Raw genomic sequence first — 8847 nt, forward strand, 5'->3', positions numbered from 1 at the left:
CAAGTAACCACAACAAAGTAGAAACGTAAAGGGCACTTAACTCGCTGCTGCAGCAGCAAAGAAAGAGGAGGTCGTATGGTTCACATGGACAATTATATCATGGACCTGATAGTGATTGGTGCAGACTGTTGGAGGGGGTTGTCCTTCCGGGGTCATGCAAGTTTAAAGTTTTTATTGGCTGCTGTATTTGTCAGTAAAGTGAAGAGAAGCATAATCTGAGCCTCCGTGGACTGACATAGAATTGGATGTAAGCATTTTCTTTTGTGTTGATGCAAGTAGGAAGGTCCCACAAAGTAAAAGTCTCCATCCAGTTCAGCAAAAATGCAGGCAAGCCATACATCAAACAAGGCAGCAATTCAGCTTTAACAAAGGATAAATTATGAGCACACAGACCCCCGAAAATGGTCCATTTTATCATAAAAGTCAAAGAGCCCCGCGGATGATAAATTGGTTTAGGAGTGGGTTATTAATATCTAGCATAAAAAAGTCTTTCTAGCTGAAATCTTTACCTCCGTGGATGTGTCTGTAAGCATACTGTCTCGCTCTCCAATAATATAACACAGTCACACAGTTCACCAAATAAATGGTTTCACATTCTTTTTTTCTGTTGTTTGAAAACAGTAACTATAGCAATATATCTCTGGAATTAGAATGAAGTCTGCTTCTTTGGTGGTTGTTTTAAGGACACAACCATTCTCTCCATGCTCGGAAGATTAAGATTTCAGCAGTGTTCTGGCCTGTGTAACAATCTCCCAAATAATAAGCATTGGCAGTGCCAATAGACCTGGCTTTAAAGGCATATGGTATGGTTATGTGAAGCATTAGAAGTAAATTGCATAGGAATATATATGTATCCGTACGAAAGCAAAGAACTGTAGCATAATATTTGTGTATGTTAAAAGGTCAGGTGAGAACGGTCACGAGAGACCTGAAGTTCCATGTAGGTTAATGACTACGGGGCATATTATCATGGAACGGCGTTAAAATTATCGCCGCTTTAGTGGCAGGAAACTGCGTCTAAAACGGCGATAATGGGCTTGATAATATACCATAGAGAATTCCAAAAGAAGCCCATGTTAACACCAGAACATGGGCTTCTATTGGAATTCTCAAGGGCATATTATCAAGCCCATTATCGCCGCGAAAGCGGCGATAATTTTAAAGCCTTTCCTTGATGATATGCCCCTACATCCCTTCCATCTGTGCTGCTGCCAAATAAAAGCAACAGCAATTATCTACTTATCTAAGACACTTTAATATCATTCCAATGCCATGCGTGGCCCTGAAAGGTCAACCTTAGGCACCTGGCTAAATAAGCAAAATGATCACAGCTATGTGGAGGGGAAGCAATTTTTTGTAGACGCACATAACTCCTGGCTCAATCAAACATGCACTATTAGCTCCCAACATGTCCCCCTCTGGTGAAGCTCACATAATTGTCTGGTGACAGCTGCACTGCCAAGCCAAACCATAACTAGTGATGCTCGCATATTTGTCTGGGGACCCCTGCGCTGTCAAGCCAGACCATAAAAACTACCAAGGTGCCACATCGTTGTGGGGTAAAGCAGCGTAGTTGTTGAGTGCAGGCCCTGTTTTCAAATGCTGCTGACTTTGCTAGTAATATATGAGTCGTAGAATACTTTCTCCACATCTGAACTTACAGGTTGATGTAAAAAGTATTTTCATCCATGGCCATGACTGCCTGATCGCACCTGTAAACATTGGCTGAGGAAGGTGTCCATCTAAACTCAAATTTCTGGATAAAGACCAAGTCTGGAATGGAGATGTACATTCTCATGGGAGCTTTCTGTGTGATGCTCAACAAACTGCACGTATTAAAATGCATTTTGTCTTCCTGAACGATCACAGCAAATCAAAACACCATCTTCCCATTGCCCTCATTTTCCCTTTCTCCCACCCTCTCTCCTCTCTAATTGCCTTTTGTTCATCCTTCTCCTTTTTTCCTCTTCCTCGCTCACAGCTCAGTCTCCCACAAAAACCAAAGGCAGGAAGCACAGACTGAATGTGTTGGAAACGAGAAAAATATGCTTCAGGAACCAACCATATGTCGAAGTGGGATGCGGGCCCGTGACGAATGGGTGGGGTTTTCTGGCTGTAGTACAGGTATGTCTAACGTCATTCAGTACAATCTCAGGTATGTTGCAGGCTCATGCAACAGACAGCACAGTGGTCTCTGATTGCTCAGGTTTTAGGGGGCAAGCAATTAGACGGAAAAATTGATGTTCATATTAGGCAGATTTTGAGACTAGGTTTCAAATGCTTTGGCTGTATAAAACGGCAAATTAGTTCAGTAACTTGTGTTTGAGAAAACACGATAAAGCTGTTAGTGACTCTTGCACAGCCACATTAGGTAACTTACCCCCAGATGCATCAACAACCCAATTTGCGATTCCTTAATAGCGAAAAATACCGATTCGCTATTAAGGAATAGCAAAATGGAATGCATCAAGAAATCACTTTAAAAAATTGCGATTTCTTAGAATTCTTTAATTGCGACTCGCAAATTGCGAGTCGCAATTAAGGAATACCTCCCCATTCATTCCTATGGGCCTCCCATTCATTCCTATGGGCCTAGAGGCCCATAGGAATGAATGGGAAGACAATCTCAATTTGCGAATCGCAATTAGCGATTCACAAATTGAGATTGCGATTTCAAGGGTGCAGGGGTGTCCAAAGGACATCCTGTTGCACCCCTGAAATTGATATGTGCACATATGTTGCGCACACACATGCCCTTAGGGCATGTGTGTGCGCAACATGAAACTTTGAAAAATGCACTTTCAAAGTTTTTGCAAATTACCATGAAGTTGTACTTCATGGTAATTTGCGTGCCCTCTTAGTGAATTCGCAATTTAAAAAACTTTCATGCATTGCATTTAAGGAATCTCAATTTGAGAATCCTTAAATGCAAATAATCGCAATTTAGAGATTTCTAAAATTGCAATTTTTGCATTTGGGATGATGCATCCCAAATGCAAAAATACCGCTCGCAAAGGGGCAGATTCTGATAATCTGCCCCTTTGCGAGCGGATTTTTGTTTGATGAATCTGGGCCTTATTTAACAATGTAACTGTGCATGTTTATACTCTGTTGGGCACCACCTACTGCGATCTCCTTAATCCTGGCCCTCCTTCACCCTAACAAGCACATTGTCTGGCTCCCTGTCCTCCCCACCCACCTACCCTTCTTCCTGGTTCTGGCTGCTCCATCTTTGGTCGGCGCATGGAGCTGAAGAGATTGACTGGGATGTCCACCTGCAGCATTGCACCGATCCGATGGATTGATCCATGGCAGAATAGGAGCACCCCGCTCTCCAGATTTCGATGTCCTTTTACATTGGGGGATTTGCTATGAAAGTGCAGTACTATATTTTACAATATAATGTGTATATTTATTCCCTGTTAGTCATGATCCTCTGGTTAGGAAGCTGTGGATGGGTTGAGGGTTGAAGGGACTAGAGTAATAGACAAATGAGGTGAGAGAGAGGAGAGTGAGGAGTGGAGACTGGAGAGTAGAGAGAGCATCTCTAGATATGTCAGGCTTATATTAAGATAATTGGCTAGCCATTTAGTTATTATTATATTCATATAGGGTCAGATGCTCTTACATTTTTTTTTCCACTATCTCTCTCACTCCTGTCCTCCTTCCATTCTTCATACCTCTAATAAAAAATGTTTGCTTTTGTATTAGCTGCACTTATATTTCACACCTCATGAGTACGATATCACAGTTGACAGTTGACAGTTGACCATTTATTTTTTCTCTGTTTTTTTTTTTTTTTCCTCTTCTCTCTTTCATCACCGTGAGGTCTCAAGGCGCTTGCAGCAGAAAAAACAGTTGACGACGTCGGGAGCCTGCTCCTGAGACAGCGGAAGTTATTTGGGAAAAAGCCATGTTTTGAGACATTTACGGAAGAGTTTGTGTTCAGTAATGTTCAATAATGTTAGGTACCAACTATTGTGTTTCCTCCAATCCCTGACCCAGTAATGTTCAGTAATGTTAGGTACCAACTATTGTGTTTCCTCCAATCCCTGACCCCTTTTGCCTGAACGCATGACTTGGGCCTGGCTTCCCCCTACCATTCGTTCTCTCCTGCTACAGATTGGCTACATTAGTTCAGCAGCCCTTCCCGCATTCACCTGAGTCTTAGTAACCCCTCCTCCAGGGTATCTACCCCACAAGTCTATTCTGAGCTTAAGGTAAATGGTAGAGAGGTTTAATCTAACTAGATATTTCTGCATGTTTTTTCAGCACACAGCAGACATGCCAGTGGGTTGCTCCGCTGCCACTCCTAGATAGATCCTCTGGGCAAGCTCCATGGCTAGTTGTATTGTACCCATTCCCATTGTTGTACTTGCCAGGCATTTACCTGGCTAGTCTTATAGTGATAGCTCCTCTAACACCCATGGCGGACCCATCAGAGTATATACAATGTTTGGTTGTATAAGGGCAATATTATGGGTGCTACTTGCCAATTCTGGATGAACTCCTCATGGTATATACCATGGCAGATGCATAGCACCCATTCTTATGTATTGCACCCTACCACTCATATCAAGTATCACAGCTGTGATAGAGCTGAAAGGTTATCTTTCATCTTTGTACGACAATTTTACACAGGAATGGTTTGTGTCACTATTTTACATGATAAGGACAAAGTGTGTTAGGATCCATGTATTAAGAAACACACATATGAAGTTCTGATTTAGATACTGCACCGTAAAAGCATGCAAAATGTTAGAAGTAGTTTCTGATAATGCCTAGCAGTTAATAAGTTGATGTGAAATTTGATATTTTCGGTAACGTGATCTTATGCTGAGATAAACGTGGTAAATAAATGATAACATAGAAAATCACTATGTAAGAATAAAATTTCTTTATGTGTTAGAAAACGATAATAGCATTAGAATGTGTAACGTGAGCACTGACATTGTGCTCAAACAAGGTCACGAGGTTGTGTTATGATTTGCATTTCGTAAAAAATAAATACCTGATGAGCTTTCAAATACTATACGCTGTATTAACGTATAATGTGCAAAAGAGGCTTACAAAATTATACGTGAAATGATAGTGAGGATTTACAATTTTATTGAGTACCCTATATTTACATTAATTAATTGCAATTCATACTGAAATATTAATACACATAATTGAAGAATTAATGCACTATTCTATGTAATGTGAGATTCATATTTTAGCTAAAATTTATCATGCATAAACTGCATTTCATGAAGGCCTCAAACTTTGCTTCCTTTCTTAGTATGAACTTATGAGTTGAATAGTCTGAAGCCTTAGGGAACGTTTCGTAAACTATCCACTTGTGATCTAACATTCAATCGCCTTCTTTTACGTTTGTAGCTTAATTTACTAGACTTGCAACAAAAGTTGTTACTTCCTAAAGCAAAGCTTGAGAGACGGATAGACAAGAGATGAGAGCATGAACTTGCCTACTTTCCAAATGCTACAAGTGATCATACGACTAAATTACAGTGGTCCTAAGGAAATTGTGAGTAATACATTACTTAATTCTTCCGGATTGGCATACTTTTTACTTACTACATCATCTCATCCTATCAAGAGTGACCAATGTGATAGAGTGGTCTGACAATTTTGGTGATGTCATCGGGTGTAAACCTGGAATCGATGCAGTATAATTGCCCTAAGTTTTTAACTAATGGCCGTCACACCTTTATCCATCTTGCAGGACAGAGACTGACGATTGGGACTTCCAGAAACAACGCAAACTGTGATGAAATACTGCGTCTGCTGCCGGCGGGTATCCTATCGTATTGGAACCTTTTTAGCTGAAAGGGTACACATTAGAGCAGCTGTGGCATTGACGCTGCAGTGCAGACAGGGGCAGACGAATCTGTCCATGAACTGGAGCTGGTCATTTGACATTTGCTAAACTTTTCTCAAAGGGTTGGTATGAGACCTAACAGATTTAACACTAATTTACCATGCCTGAGAATATAAAATGTCCCTCTGTTGAGGAAGATAGTTTCCCTCATATCTGAATCTCGCAGAATCTGATCTAATTTGAAATTAAGGCTGTATGCTAGCTTTCCTGAAACCTAATAGAAAATATACATTATGATACAATACTCTGCTGATTCTGCTTCATTTGTTTGTTTGTGGCTAAATTCAACTTGTTTGGGTGATTAATTAACTAAGAGTGGGATTGCTTGAGAGATTTGTCATCAACTTGACATGTTAACAATTATCTTATTCCAGGTCCTCATATGATTACTGCTCATTATCTAAATTTTCCTCCACAGAACAAGATCTATTGGAGGACCTAGGATATTTTATATGATAGCTGTGGTTAATCTGTGCTAAAATGAACTAAAGTAAATAAATAATTGCTTATGAGACCGTTAACACAATAACAGTCTTTCTGGTAGCAGAGGTTGGTTGGCTGTCTGACAAAACTGGGATATAAGGGGATGTGTAATAAGGTCACTGCAGAATTGCTCAAACCCAGAATTCAATGACATTTGACGGAATACCAGTTCTGAAGGCAACAAGACGACAAGACAAGTGGTCTTAGAATCAATAAGTTGTGAAATATTGCTGCTTAAAGGTGTTACTAATGAGAATTGGTAGAGAAATGTTTTAGTGTTTTGTGTCACAATAGGGTATTGTTGTATTGAACTTGTTATAAGGTCCAAAGTGGCCTAAGATCCTGGGATATACACCTAGGGGTGGTCTCAGTGTAACATACACTGAGTAAGTTTGTCTGCTGTTTCCAAGGTTCTGTGTGTGAGAAGTCATCGGCAGTACCATCAGAGAAGTGAACTTTGTGCGAGTGTGATGATTAAAAAACGCTGGGGTTTTTCTCAGGTGCACAGAAATTAATCGTAAGGATTTTTCAGATGAAGTCACGCTAGTTGAGATTTCGCTTAGGTTGGATAAATAAATTCTGGTTGTATGGAGATCTATAATTTATTTTAGTGGAGCAGACAATAATTGATTTGTGTTTAGCGGGTTGTTTAAGATCGGAGTTGAATAAAGTTGAATTGTGAAGCAGGGGTCAGTTGCTGCAAGAAGTTAATTTGAGGTCATATAGTGTCGCTCTGTGATAGGACGGTTGGTGTAGAGCTGCACTGAGATTGGTCGCGCATGACAGAGAGAGCCGCGCAGTGATTGGGAGCTAGAACGATAATAAGGAAGTGTATTTCTTTGGAAATATGAGCAAAATAATTGTAAAGTACTTAAAGCATTTCCTTTGGAATCATGAACATGTTCAAGAGCTTAAAAACACTGATACATGGAGATGTGCCTGTGCCTGTACCTACTAGAGAAGGATATCATACATGTACTTGGTTGGAGAATTGGATGAAATATATATACTGAGAAAGACTGACCGTTAGCTTCACTTCAATATGGTACCTTTAATGTGTGGATTCTTGAGAATTTAAGGAGACAGATCAATGATATTAAGCCACCACCATGACCTATGCAATTGGAAGCCCTTGGAGAATGGGAACATGTGGACCAACAGGAAGAAAAACAGAAACATCAGGGAACATATAAGAACACATGAAATAAGTACGTACGGGCTAAGTGGGAGGATCTTCGGAAAATGTGGAGAAGGGATATTGCAGAGGGAGTGCAAATGTATCCCGTATTAATCACAGAAAAGAGGGAGGGCGGAAAATGTAAAGAGAAGAGGAAACAACTTGAAAACTCCCAATCTCTCAAGTTAACTGATGAGAGTGGTGATGAAATCAATGATAAGTTTTTGAGTGTATTATTGATGAATCGACCTCTGCCATATAACGAACAACAATCAGAGACAGGGTCAAATCCACTAGTGGGAAATCAACCAGGTGAACCTGCAATACCAAATAATTTAAATCCTGTGAATCCTTTTCTAATTAAAGAATAAACACCCAGAGGAGTATGGTTTAGTACCCCCATGATACCAAATGCTTCAGATGCTCTTTCAGTTCCAGTAACCATAGGACCTGTGGTTCCTTTGTATCAATCAGGTATGGAAGGCCAGAAAATACATGCATTAACTGTTCCCACTGGGTTGGGGGAGCTAATATCATTTCACAGGAATTAAGTAGAGTTCAAATAAATTCCAATTCGATATTTCCAAATGTGGATTCCTCTCAGCAAGGGTATAAATCATGAGTTAGTGCAGGGACCATTTGCACTACTATGTCACTTAATCAAGTGAGACCAATCCCATTATCTAATACTGTAGAAGGGATTACTAAGACTCCTAACAGAGGACCACAAGCTATGGCAGGAAAAACTTTACAAATAGGAACTCATGGTTCTGAAACCTGTGTCACCCCACAGATGGAGGGATCCAGTGGAGGATCACAAGAGAATGTAGTAAATCAAGCAGTAGGGCTTACCGCAAGGGAACTCGATGATTGGATAAAGGATATTGCTCCTTCTACTTCTGAAAAGGGTTAAAAGGAACAGGGAACTTCGGGATGAGGAATTTAAGTGAGAACTCACTCGATGTAGCTAAGCTTAAGGTGGAACTGGAAATAATGATTCTGGGAACTATTACTCCTGGAAGGATTGTCAATTATCGGGGTGATGTTTTATTGTTCATATGTAAGGATGTTACCAGAAGAGCTGGAAGTACTCATGAGAAATTGGCTGAAGCTGCACAGAAATATGGGGTGGACATACAGAAATCAAAAACATTACAGAAACGATTAGATTTCAGTGATAAAGATCTTGAGATTCTAAATCAATCAGGAAAAAGATTACAGATTAAAAAGTTACTGTCCACACTTAAGTAATGGGGAGAGTTATAAAGATGATAAGGCAGAAATGCTAAAAAGAAGGATACAAAAA

The sequence above is a fragment of the Lissotriton helveticus genome, chromosome 5_1, assembly GCF_964261635.1.
Source record: "Lissotriton helveticus chromosome 5_1, aLisHel1.1, whole genome shotgun sequence".
NCBI lineage: Eukaryota > Metazoa > Chordata > Amphibia > Caudata > Salamandridae > Lissotriton > Lissotriton helveticus.